This window comes from Ornithorhynchus anatinus, chromosome 7 (genome assembly GCF_004115215.2).
Source record: "Ornithorhynchus anatinus isolate Pmale09 chromosome 7, mOrnAna1.pri.v4, whole genome shotgun sequence".
NCBI classification, from domain to species: domain Eukaryota; kingdom Metazoa; phylum Chordata; class Mammalia; order Monotremata; family Ornithorhynchidae; genus Ornithorhynchus; species Ornithorhynchus anatinus.
The window spans coordinates 4,848,013-4,862,108 of record NC_041734.1 but is presented as its reverse complement, the minus strand read 5'-3'; the positions used below and the strand labels follow the sequence as shown (position 1 = coordinate 4,862,108).

Sequence of the window (14,096 nt, the reverse complement as noted above, 5' to 3'; positions counted from 1 at the left end):
TACTGTGCTCTGCACATAGTAAGCGCTCAGTAAATACTATTGAATGAATCTCTCCCAGAACGCCCCACTTCCATCTGCAATCGTTCCGGTAGCGGATCCATAGAGTCTTCTCGGTAAAAAAAACAGAAGTGGTTTACCACTGCCTCCTTCCGTGCAGTTAAGGAGTCTCTGCCCTCGACTTTCTCCCACGCCTCTGTTGCCCAGCACGGGAGAGTTTTGACTTGGGAGATTGTCTTCCACTCGCTAGCCACTGCCCAAGTTAGGAGTGGAATGGGTAGGCCTCTGCTTGACTCTCCCTGCTGTAGTCGAGACTGGTAGAGTACTGGAAACTCTGCAGGAGCCACCCTGAGAGGGTAAGGAGAAGGGTTGCGAGGAGAGAAAGGTAGAGAACTAGAGAGATCATCACCATCACCATTATCGGTATTTACTGAGGGCTTACTATGTGCAGAGCACTGTACTAATAAGCACTTGAGGGAATTGGGGGAGAGGCCTGGGTGTTTCACCTCTATTATGAAACAGTGCAAGTCAACAATAAAACTTGGCTACCCCTTCTTTCTCCCTATCAGGGTCGCACCTGGAGAGTTTTCAGTATTCTTGCAGTCTCGTCTATGGGAGGGAGAGCCAAGCAGAGGCCTGTCCATTCCATTCCTAGCTTGGTCAATGGCTAGCGAGTGGAAGGTCATCTGCTACAAGTCAAAACTCACCTGCTCTGGGCAGCAGCGGCAAGGGAGAGAGTCGAGAGTGGAGACTCAAGTTTACTGCGCGGAAGGAGACAGTGGGAAGCCACTTCTGTATCTTCACCAAGAAAACTCTATGGATACACTACCAAAACGGTTGCAGCTAGAGAGCTGGGCGTTCTGGGAGAGATGTGTCCATGGTGTCGCTTTGGGTCAGAAACGACTCCACGGCATAAGACAAGTCCCCTTCCCTCAACTCGCAACCAATCAATGCTCTTTTTTGAGCACCTACTCTGGGCCGGACACTCACCAAATGCTTGGGGGGAGTACAGTGGATGTAAGAGGCATCATCCCTGCCCTCAAAGGGCTTACAGTCAAATGGGAAACAAATATAAAATCATTTACAATTAATTACAATTTTACTATCTGACTCACCCTGCTGGCTCCTCCTGTCCAGAACAGAGCAGTTGTTAGCTTTCCCATTTAAAAACAAATCCCCAAACTAAGGCAAAATGCTAAGATTATTTCAGACATTCAGAGTTTCCATGAAAACCCCATTAAAGCTCTGTCCTTCTGCATTCAGCAGTGGCGGTGGCAAAGAAGAGGGACAAAGAGGAGAATGTAGTCAGAGAAAGAAGAAATTTACGGATTCTTTTTCTAAGCAAAACCCATCTGCACTCTCTTGCCCTTCTCCTAACAGCACCTTCCGTCCTCAACTGATATCACAAGAGGAGGGCACCGGTCAGCTTTATGAGACACTCTGCTAGTAGCAAAACTGACGATTCTGAATATTAAAAGTAAAGCAGCACATTCTGCCACGTCTTTTGTATAAAGACAGCTGATGCTGCTTGAAAGTTTGGCACCAAAAGGCCATGCACCATATTTTCAGCCACCCACATGCCAAGCCCTATAATAAAATAGCTACAGACTCGCGATGTACGAGTCATTTGCAGCTCAACCAGACTAATAGTGATGTTTCTTTCATAGACTTTCGGCAAAGACCCATCGTTAGGGCCTCATGAAAACAAAGAAATCCGAAGCAAAGGCGTTCGGTGGATATTTTGTCCGGATGGGAGGTGGTGGCAATTTAGTTAAGCAGGCCTAAGCGGTCAATCATTAGTATTTATTGAATACCCCCTGGACGCACAACACAGTATTTAGGGCTGGAGAGGGAACAAGGGACGTAGAAGACCAGACCCCTGCTCAGAAATCCTCATAGATAATCACGTCAGTCTTCCACTCTTAACTGTCAACTCCTCAGAGACAAGTATCATGTCTACTCCATCTACTGTATTCTCCTAAGTAGTTAGTAGAGTGCTCTGCACATAGTAACTGCTCAATAAATACTACTGATTGATTCATGAAGCTTATTCTGGAGAAGGCTCAGCCCTAGAGCACAAAAAATGGAGAAGAATTCTGTCCCCTTTTAAAAAAAAATGGTATCTGTTAAGCACTTACCATATGCCAGGCACCGTATTAGGTGCCGGGGCAGACACGAAATAATCGGGGTGGACACAGTTTCTGTCACACATAAGGCTCACAATCTTAATGCACAAAGAATTTTCCAGATTCTCTAAAGGACTGAGGTGGTCTGGGCTAGCCAGAAATCGAGGCAGACATGGGAGTCCAGGAAAAAGCAGGGGCAGAGATCAGCTTTAGCCTGGGTCCATCCATGGGCAACCATTCATTATAATAATTGATAATAACGATGGTATTTTTTAAGCACTTACCACATGCCAGACCCTGTTCTAAGTGCTGGGGTAGATAGAAGATGATACGGTTGGACATAGTTCCTTTCCCACATTGGGCTCACAGTCTTAATCTCCATTTTACAAATAAGGCAACCGAGGCACAGAGAAGTTAAGGGACTCGTCCAAGGTCACGCAGCAGACAAGTGGCGGAGCCGGGATTAGATCCCAGGTCCTTCTGACTCCCAGGCCCAGGCTCTATCCACTAGACCACGCTGCTTCTAATAGCCAATAGCAATTGGCTATCATCTATTAGCTAGTAACCGATAGTCCCGTTATCTGCCTGCCAGTATTTATATAGAGTCTTTCTTCAGAGTATACGAAATTCTCCCTCCACCTCACCTAAACATTAATGTGAGGTGGGGGAGGAGAGAAGGCAGGTAACTTCCAAGAGAGGCAGGAGCAGGGAAGTTGAAAATCCCTGAAATAGGAGACTCAGTCCCCAGATCAGCACATCCCAAATCCACCGTCAAATGAGATTACCCAGTTGAGGGCAGGGAAACAGTAGATGCAACATGGCCATTTCTAGCTCAGCGGAGTGGACTTTGAAGCCTTTCATTCTTTCATTCGATTGTATTTATTGAGCACTTACTGTGTGCACAGCACTGTACTAAGAACTTAGCACTAATAATAATAATGATGGCATTTGTTAATCACTTACTATGTGTCAAGCACTGTTCTAAGCACTGGGGAAGATACTAGGTAATCAGGTTGTCCCTTGTGGGGCTCACGGTTTTAATCCCCATTTTACAGATGAGGTAACTCGGGCACAGAGAAGTTAAGTGACTTGCCCAAAGTCACACAGCTGACAAGTGGTGGAGCGAAATTAGAACCCACGACCTCTGACTCCCAAGCCAGACTCCCAAGACTATACTAAGCCTTCTGGGAGGGCTGTCGCCACGGGACCTTTTCTGCGGCGGAGTGCAGGGATCCCGATATCCGCTAGGCCCACTCTCCACCACAAAGGGTGTCTTCTAACAAAATCTCCCCTCACCTCTCCACCCCCGTCAGCGAGCGGATCAAAAAGGAGGTAGATTTCTTCTACGACGCAAGCATTGAGAAGAGAGCGAGCAAGCAGGTAGAGAGAGGCTGCACAGATTCTCAAATGTACGGCGGGGCCGGGAGCTCCAATTTCTGTTATTTTAAGCCCTGGAACATAATGTTGTTATACATCCAAAAAGCCTGCTCCAAGCAACAACGAAAACCGAGCAGAGGGGCACGCGGCAAGCTGACGCTCCTTTCCGCGACTGAAATTGGCTTTTGCTTCTCCTGATTCTTCCCGCTTCCCGCATTTTGCTCTGCAGGGGGAAGCGTGCCCGGGCGTGGTTTGGGGCATTTTTGTCCAGTAGACTCTATTCTCGCAAGAAGGGTCAAGCCTCAGCTACAAAGGAAGGCTGCGGGAAGCGTGGAAAGTGGAGTATCGGCGTGAACTGCGTTTACTGAACACCACTCTGTGTTCAGGTTGCAGAAAACTAGTCTGGGGGCTTAAAAATGTTCAGCTAAGAAGCAGCATATATTGAGCACCTGGGTGCTAAGCTCTTAGTCTGGGAGCCCCATGTGGGATCAATCAATGGTATTTATTGAGCACTTACTCTGTGCAGAGCACTGTTCATTCATTCAATAGTATTTATTGAGTGCTTACCATGTGCAGAGCACTGTACTAAGCGCTTGGAATGTACAAATCGGCAACAGATAAGAGTCTAAGCACTCGGGAAAGTACAATACAAGAGAGTAAGCAGAAATCTCTTGGGACAGGGACTGTGTCTGACTGAAGATCTCGTATCTATCCCAGCATTTAATAATAACGTTGGTATTTGTTAAGCGCTTACTATGTGCCGAGCACTGTCCTAAGCCCTGGGGTAGACACAGGGGAATCGGGCTGTCCCACGTGGGGCTCACAGTTTTAATCCCCATTTTACAGATGAGGTAACTGAGGCACCGAGAAGTTAAATGACTTGCCCAAAGTCACACAGCTGACAAGTGGCCGAGCCGGAATTCGAACCCATGACCTCTGACTCCAAAGCCCGTGCTCTTTCCACAGCATTTAGAACAGTGCTTGGCACATAGTAAGCGCTTAAACGTGATATAATAATGATAATGATAATAATAAAAGCTTTGGGGAAAGAACACCAGAAGCAAAATTCACATTCCCTGCTCTCAAAGGATCAGAGGTGAAAGACTCAAGAATGAGATAAAATTAGAAGGTGAGCGAAGAGTGTTAGCTGGAGTAACTGAAGACAGCCAAGAGGATGAGCTACTAATCCGAATGAAATAATAACGATAATAATAGTATTTTGAAGGCTTTAAGCTTGCTCATGGTCACGGAGCGGGAGTTTGGGCTTGCAGTGGAGGGAAATGGAGCTTACAATCTAAAGGCCTACTCGGTGGAGTCTCTGTCCTATCTCCTCCACCCAATTTACTAAGGAAGAAGTTGTAGCAGGACAAGAAAGACTTGGAGTCATTGCAGTCTCTCTGACCAGGCGTCCCATCGCCTGGGCTTTGTGGTGTAAGCAACTCTACAGCCAACTTCAAAAGCTTTGCAATCTCTTAAGTCAGAAGGTCATGGGTTCGAATCCCAGGGGCCACCATTTGTCTGTTGTGTAATCTTGGGCAAGTCACTCAACTTCTCTGTGCCTCAGTTACCTCATCTGTAAAATGGGGATCTAGATTGTGAGCCCTTCATGGGACAGGGACTGTGGCCATCCGAATTGCTTGTATCCACTCCAGCACTTAGTACAGTGCCTGGCACACAGTAAGCACTTTACACATACCATAATTATTCATTGTTACTATTATTATTATTATTATTATTATTAACTGACTGAATCACTGGAAACAATCCATGGAACAGTTGGGGAAGGGTTACTTAATTCCTAAATGATTTGAAGGGGCTCTTTTCCCTCTCTGTTCTAAATGCTGTATAGAATATTTTCCAATTATCTGAGGGACTCTTTAAGGGGAAAAGGACCAAGCCTAAATGAGCAAATGTATTATTACTGATTCACACAGTTACGTTTTTATTCGTACTTTCAACTTCAACTTCTTTCAAATCCTGATGTGTTTGAACTACTTTCTGCTATATTCTTGGTCTCTTTCCTGCTCTCACTGTTTGTAAATATTTTTTGTCCTCCACGAGAGAGTAAGCTTCTTGAGGGCAAAGTGCGTGTTTGTTTTTTTATGGTGTTTGTTAAGCACATACTATGTGCCAGGCACTGTTTTAAGCACTGGAGTAAATACACGCTAATCAGGTTGGACACAGTCCATGTCCCATATGGGATTCAGAGTCTTAATCCCCATTTTACAGATGAAGTTACTGAGGCACAGAGAAGTTGTGGCTTAACTAAGGTCGCACATTGGAATTAGAACCCAGGTCTTCTGACTCCCAGGCCTGTGCTCTTCCCATGAAGCCATGCTGTTTCCCAAGACTTTGATACAGTACTTTTCCCTCTACAGACATTTAACTACTATTGCACCATTGTAGTCTCCCAAATGCTTAGTACGGTACTTTGCACACAGTAAACACTCAATAAATAGGATTGAATGAATGAATGACTGACAGGGCTTCCTGTGGAAACTGTTTCAGAATGACTGCCTTGAGCAGACTGAAACCATTTTGAAAAGATCAACTCAACCCTCCCCAACTTCTTCCCCATCCTTCTTCTACATTTAGTAATAATGATAATAATTACGGTATTTGTTAAGCGCTTATTATATGCCAAGCACTGTTCTAAGGCCTGGGCTAGATACAAGGTCATCAGGTTGTCCCACATGGGGCTCACAGTCTTAATCCCCATTTTACAGATGAGGGAACTGAGGCACAGAGAAGTGACTTACCCAAGGTCACACAGCAGACGAGTAGCGGGGCCAGGATTAGAACTCATGACCTTCTGACTCCCAGGCCCGTGCTCTATCCACTAAGCCACGCTGCTTCTCCAGTCATGAGCAGAGATGCTAGGATTACTAATGAATCACCAGGAAAGGGGTTTCCTGGAGGTGTGGGGCTAAAGGCTCTCAGTCTGTTATCGGGTTGAGGAGAGGAAAGCCCATCAGAACTTGAACCGTGAAGCCACTTCCCTCTTTCCCGGTCAGAGCTCCCGAAGCAATTTCTTTCGGAGGGTGATGAGGTCCAGCACCAAGGGGCTCTGTGGCTTACCGGGAGGAAGAGGGCCCTTCAACCTGGAGCCAGGGGAAATGTTCCAGGTTCACCCTCTCCTAGGAGCGACTGTGCCTAAGCTCACAGTGGAGTTAGTTGCTTTTACACATTTTGCAAATCGCTTCTCGGCAGGGATCGCATCTGGCGGCTTGTTTGGGTCACAGAGCAACAAGCGACGGCACCACTCTCTAGGACCGATTTGCGAATTCGTTTCCGGTCGGAATTCAGCCCCTGCGCTTGCAGTAATTTATCGCAGGAGTCCGCGGAGAGCCGTGATTAAGTGCACTGCGCTGCGCAGTCTGCTTTTGCTTTGTAAATGCCATTTTCCCTGGCCGCTGGCCTTTCCCGAACTGCTCCACCCACTCTCCAAGTTGGGTTTCCATTATCGCGATGATTCCGGGTGATGGAGCAAGAGTCCGATGGAGTGGAAAAATGCCGGGTGACCTGGAAGACTCTTGGTCCCCATGTTTGCCACCGTAAATTATATAAAACTGGAGTTGGTGTACAAAATTAACGTCTGGTGGATTTGTTTTGCCTGGTCTCTTTACAACATCAATAGGATTCAGACCGCGTCAGCAGTCGTGAGCCAAAACGACCTCCGAGTTGCCTGAAGCGGTATGGCCGGAAGACTAAGCACAGAAATGGACGTCATGAACTTGTACTTGGAAGCCCCTTGTAGCCTCTGTGTCCGCTCATACAGTTCGTGGATGATTTCTTGATTCCAAGATGGTGGATGATTGTCTCCTCCTACCTTCCCTCAATCCATCAGTCAACCTTAACCCACTGATTTCCTTCTACAGCCCAACACACACACTTTGCTCCTCAACACAAGCTTATTCACTGTGCCTCGACCTCATCTAGCTCACCTCCAACCCTTTCCCACATGCTCCCTCTGACCTGAAAGTCCCTTCCCCTTCATATCTAACAGACCACCACTCTCCTCACCCTCTAATCACATCTCCTCCAAGAGGCCTTCCCCAATTAAGTCCTCTTTTGCTCTACTCCTTCTCCCTTCTGTGTCACCTATGAATTAGATCTGTACACCGCGTGGCTTAGTGGAAAGAGCCCGGGCTTGGGAGTCAGAGGTCGGGGATCTAATCCCGGCCCTGCCACTTATCAGCTGTGTGACTTTGGGCAAGTCACTTAACTTCTTTGTGCCTCAGTTATCTCATCTGTAAAATGGGGATTAAGACTGTGAACCTCACGTGGGACAACCTGATTACCCTGCATCTACCTCAGCGCTTAGAACGGTGCTCGGCACATAGTAAGCGCTTAACAAATATCGTTATTATTATTACCCTTTAACTTGATATTCATCCCACCCTCAGCCCCACAGCACTTAAGTACATATTCATAATTATTTACATTAATGCCTATCTCCCCCTCTGGACTCTAAGTTGCTTGTGGGCAGGGATCATATATACCAACTCTGTGGTATTGTACTTGATTAAGCATTTGGTTACAGTGCTCTGCACACAGTAAGTGCTCAATAAATACCATTGATTGATTGGTGGGGGTTGCTGATCCTTTGGAGGAAGGGAGTCCAACTCGAGTAAACAGGAGCAATGGTTTTAATCTTATTTGTGACAAAATCACAGTCACAGTAGACTACAAATGAAATTAGTTGATCAACCCCACTAATTCAAAGAAGGAAACCCCTCTAGCTTCTGTCAGACTTCTGATAGTGCCTTGCACACAGTATGCACTGAGTAAAAACGACTGAATGACAGGTCCTCCTTGTTCTAAGAAGCACATGTCTAAATGAGAGGGAGAAAGAAGACTGAACGCTCTAAAAGAATACTCAAAGAGTTAGCCTTCTTTGACCAAGCAAAAGAAAACAGAGATGGGGTGAGAGAGAAATCTGTAAGCAAAAAAAGGAGAAATGTCCCTAATCCCTTTTTCATCATCACCACCAAGGGCAGGTGGAAATGGACTCCAAGGAGATTGTGTCCCCAGAGGGTGCATTCTTCGACTATCTTGTCAGTGGTACCCCTAAACTGAACCCTAATTGGAAGGGGAAGGAAGTAGCAATAATAATTGAAGAATTTGTTCAGCACTATGTGCCAAGGACTGTAATAAGCACTGGGTTAGAGACAAGGTAAAGACATTAGGCACAGTCCCTGACACAGTTGGAAGGGATCACTTTCACAGGAGATCATTAAAAATAAGCCGGTCAACCTTTTGAAGTGATTGGCTTAGAGTGCTGGAATGTCTCCTGTTCTGTGACAGGAGACCAGACCAGATGACCTTAAGGTCCCTCCTTTATTTATGATCTTGTGAAATTGTGAAAAAAATCTAAAAACAAAGTGCCTGCTTCCATAATGCCCACATCTTCTAGTAATGATAATAATAATAATGATGATGATGATCATGGTATTTATTTAGCCCTTGCTATGTACTAAGAACTACACTAAAATCTGGGGTAGGTACCATAAAATCAGATCAGAGACAATCTCTGTCCCTCCTGAAGCTTGCAAACTAAAGGGGAGGGAGAACAGGCATTTTACCCCCATCTTACAGATAAGGAACCCAGGGAAATTAAGTTTCTTAGAGAAACTAAGAAATTAACAAGGTCACGCAGGCAAATAGCAGAGCCAGGATGAGAATCCAGGTCCCATGATTCCCAGGTCCCTCCTCACAGTCAGCTGCTCCAAAAAAACTTTAAAAAGGACCAGCTGAATTGTTCTAATTTCTTCTGAGACTTGGTCTTACCATTCAAAGACAGAGGTCTTAGAGTTCAGCGTAGCACTGCCATCAATTTGCAGTAAGTCTCTCGTCACCCAGCCCATATCCCTTCATTACTGTGGAAAGGAAAAGCAGCATGGATAGAGCACGGTGGATAGAACACAGCCCTGGGAGTCAAAGATTGTGCTCTGCCACTTCATTCATTCATTCAATTGTATTTACTGAGCGTTTAATCTGCTGGGTGACCTTTGCTAAGTCACTTCACTTCTCAAGGCCTCAGTTACTTCACCTGTAAAATGAGGGCTAAGTCTGGGAGCCCCAAGTGAGACGTGGATTGTGTCCAACTGATTAGCTTCTATCTACTCCGGCACTTAGCACAGTGCCTGGCACATAGTATGTGCTTAAATACCATAAATAGAAAGGACGGGCTGAAATAATGACCATTCAGGGGCCAGCCTCCTGCTCAATTCCTTTGGCTCACATTACATCATTTTCTAGCACACAGAGATCTCACTGACCTCAAAGATGCTCTGCCAGGAGAGAACCTCTTGGGATGCCAAAGAAAAATGGGCTCTGACCCTCTCTTCCCAAGACATTACCCCTCAACCTCGGCCCCCGCCCCACCAAGCCCACCAGATTAGCCCAGAATTAATTATTTCCCTATAAAGGTTTAGACAGCAGCTTGCCAATAGCCACATTCACATATACTCTCTATTCGGTTCAAGAAAGAATATTTCCATTTTTAGAGAAAATGGGACCTGGCCCATTTTATTCCACGATTAATAATATTCCTGAGTCCTCTCTCTCTCTGTTCTGGAAGAGCAGTGAAGCAGCTCTCAGATGAAGCATTTACTACTGTGCGTGCCAGGACAAAAACAGATGGACCAAAAAGTTTAGACGGATGAATCTGAAAAATTGGATGACCTTTATTACACCCCAAAAGTAACCAAAAAAAAAAAAAGGAGCAGAGCAAAACTTCCAATTGCTAATAAGACTCTCTCCAACTTGGAAAATTTCACCCTCTCCATTCGGACTCGAGATTTTCAAAGCTCAGTCGGGTGAGATACTTACTCACTTACTCACACACCAAATCAGCTGTTACCCTCACCAACAGGGTAACCTCCCTGCCACTCCACATCTGCATTGCCATTTTATTGCCATTGTTCTTGTCTGTCCGCCTCCCCGATTAGACTGTAAGCCCGTCAAAGGGCAGGGACTGTCTCTATCTGTTGCCGACTTGTTCATTCCAAGCGCTTAGTACAGTGCTCTGCACATAGTAAGTGCTCAATAAATACTATTGAATGAATGAATCTGCAGCAGCTCAAAATTTCTCTCACTGAGAGGCTACTCCTTGAAAAGAAAGACATCTGCATGTCATCTAAATCCTTATCACACTTTAACAAACTTGCCATGCAGAATCCTGGAAGGATACCTAAGGCTACATGCCCACCGCGCTTGTGCATATTTGCCTATATTATTTATTACTCTATTGATTTTATTAATGATGGGTATATATCTATGATTCTATCTATCTTGATAATATTGATGCCTGACTACTTGTTTTGTTTCGTTGTCTGTCTCCCCCTTTTAGACTGTGAGCCCGCTGTTGGGCAGGGATTGTCTCTATCTGTTGCCAGATTGTACATTCCAAGCGCTCACTTGAAGTCCTGAAACTCTGAATGTCATCAAATTTCAGGTAAATCACATCAGGAGACTGTAGACTGTAAACTTCATAAGCAGTGTGGCTTAGTGGAAAGAGCACAGACTTGGGAGTCAGAGGTTGTGGGTTCTAATCCTGGCTCCACTGCTTGTCTGCTGTGTGACCTTGGGCAAACCACATAACTTCTCTGTGCCTCAGTTACCTCATCTGTAAAATAAGGATTAAAACTGTGAGCCTCAAGTGGGACAACCCGATTACCTTGTATCTACTCCAGCACTTAGAACAATGCTTGGCACATAGTAAGCGCTTAACATCATTATGACTATTATTATTATCCCAGCACTTAGAACAGTGATTGGCATATAGTAACAGCTTAATAAATACCATAATAATAATAACAATAGTTCCTCTTCTTATTATTAAGATCATTGTGGGCAGGGAACTTGTCACCAACTCTGTGGTTTTCTACTCTCCTAAGCGCTTAGTATAGTGTGCTGTACACAGTAAAGGCTCAGTAAAGCCCATTGATGATAATGATGGGAGCATGATAAAAAAAAAATCAGATGATGAGCCACTGGTTTCCCTCTCATTTTTTTTGTTAATAGCAAGTTGTATCATTTGCTCCCATTCTTCAGCTTATTAGCAAAATTGGACGGTGATATTGGATCCTGAGTAAAGGAGCTAATTAAATTATAAATATCACTGAGTTTTTCACCACCTATACTATTAGGATCTTCAGTAACAAAGTTTCTCTGTCTCCAGCTGAGAAAACATGACTCCACTGGTCTCCAGAAGACCAAGAGGGACACACAAAAAGAAAACATTATTATTGCATTTCCAATTAAACGGGTTTGGGAAAAACCTGTTCCTGCCAAGGGTACATATTTGTGCTTTCCGGAGAAAGGCAATTTTTGAAAGAGATTGCTATGAGTTGACTTTTTCCATTCTCCTTCGAAGAATCAATCGACAGTATCTATTGAACCTGTTTTGTGGGGAAAGAGCAGAGTACTTGGGAGAGTGACAAAAAACACAACCTCTGACCTCAAGGAGCCTACAGCTCCTTCCCGGACAGTCCACCGTTCTCCCAGCAGGCCCGCTTGGTTGGAGAAATCCGGTGTCGCTGCCCAATTTCACAGACAGAGCAAGCCCAGGCTCATTCATTCGCTGGCTCGGGGTCGTTTTAGCTCAGGTGATAGGGAAAGTCAGGAACGGAAACCTGGGTTGCGGACTTCCCCCTGCCACTCCCATCCGGCTCCCCTCCAAGACTCTGGCCTCTCCCGAGGCTGCCTTTATCACAAAAACTCCTTACTTTTAACTTCAGAGCTCTCCACGACTTTGGCCCCTCCTACCTCACCTCCCTTCTCTCCTTCTACATCCCAGCCCACACAATCCGCTCTTCTGCTAACCTTCTCACTGGGCCCCGTTCTCGCCTGTCCCGCCGTCGATCCATGTCTTGCCTCTGGCCTGGAATGCCCTCTCTCCTCAAATCCACCAAACTAGCACACTTACCCCTTTCAAAGTCCTACTGAAAGCTCACCTCCTCCAGGAGGCCTTCCCAGACTGAGCCCCCCTTCTCCTCTGCACCTCCTCCCCTCCCCATCGCCCCCACTCACTCCCTCTGCTCTACCCCCCCGCCCCACAGAACTTGTGTGTATATATGTACATATTTATAATTCTATTCATTTTATTAATGATGTACATGTATCTGTAATTCTATTCATTTATATTGATGTTATCGATGTCTGTTTACTGGTTTTGTTATCTGTCCCCCTCTTCCGTTGTGGGCAGGGATTGTCTCTGTTGCTGAACTGTACTTTCCAAGTGCTTAGTAAAGTGTTCTGCACACAGTAAGCACTCAGTAAATACGATTGAATGAATGAATGTACGAAGATCAATATCCAAAGTTAACCCAGCCAAAGAAATGAACAATTCACTTAACAAATCTCAGTGCCTTGGTTCTTCAACTGTACAATAGGGATAAAACACCTGATCTCCCTTCTACTTGGACTACAAGCCTTGTGAGGGACAGGGACTCCATGTGATCTGACAATCCTGTGTCTACCTCAGGGTTTAGCACATAATTTATTATGACTGATAAAACCGAGGTAGTCCAGATAAACTCCCCTTTAGGAAACTAGGGTGTTCCCCAGTTCAACCATGTATCTCTTGCTCTCACTCCATTAGACAAATAGTATCATTTTCTGTTCTCCCAACTACATCCATAAAATTCCCATCTGAAACCCGAGATCCATTTTTGTTTTTCCTTCTAATAATGGAAGAAGAGCAACCCGGCCACTTTATATTCTCCATTATTCTTCAGCTATTTTGCCACCTCTCTTTTTTCTCCTCTTGCAGGGAATCCACAAGCAAATCTGCCTCTTCTTCAGATTTAAAGGAGGTCACTTGCTGTCATTTTTCCCTGAGTATGGATTAAATATCTGTGATGTGCAGTGAACCCTACTGGGTGCTTGGGAGGATACAATGAAGAGCAAGAGATGTGGCACCTGCCCTCGAAGAGTAGCCAGTCTAATAGGGGAACTCAAAATACATTGTAGTCATATCTCCCTTTGGAAAGGAGCTAAACTGGAATTGGTTTCCTTGCCGAAAGGGGCATAAAGGTACGAGATCGTGTCTGATTTCCACCTGTGCATTCTCTCTTAGGGCTTAGTACAATGCTCTGCATGCAGTAAGCGCTTAATAAGAGAAGCAAATGTGGTCAAGTGGAAAGAGCACAGCTTGGGAGTCAGAGGACTTAAATTCTAATCCCGGCTCTGCCGCTTGTCTGCTGCGTGACCTCAGGCAAATCACTTCACTTCTTTGTGCCTCGGTTACCTCAGCTGTAAAATGGGGATTGAATCCTCATCCTTCTGACTTAGACTGTGAGTCCTATGAGGGACAGGGACTTTACTCAACCTGACTTTCTTGTAAGAATAGTGCTTGACATATAGTAAGTGCTTACTAAATACCTTAAAAAATATGATTAGTACTACAATAGCAGCCTAAGCAATAATGAGGATTCAGAATGCTGGCCCAGAAGAGAGAGGAGACATTTGAACAGAGTAGAGCACTGTTTCATCTTCAGATTTTATTATTTAAATTGCAATTCTGTTCGGCCAAGGAACGTGACTAGTTACAATCAGGGTTTATTTTGACGTCTGCTTCCCTCCCAAGAC

At 45.1% G+C, this 14,096-nt stretch overlaps 1 non-coding gene across 1 annotated transcript; it reads left to right on the top strand.

Moving 5' to 3' along the window:
* The first annotated feature begins 556 nt into the window (after nt 1–556).
* On the top strand, nt 557–694 carry LOC114813562. The gene has a single exon (XR_003761279.1). It is a non-coding gene; the product is annotated as a small nucleolar RNA SNORA7 (small nucleolar RNA).
* Nucleotides 695–14,096: the final 13,402 nt, after the last annotated feature.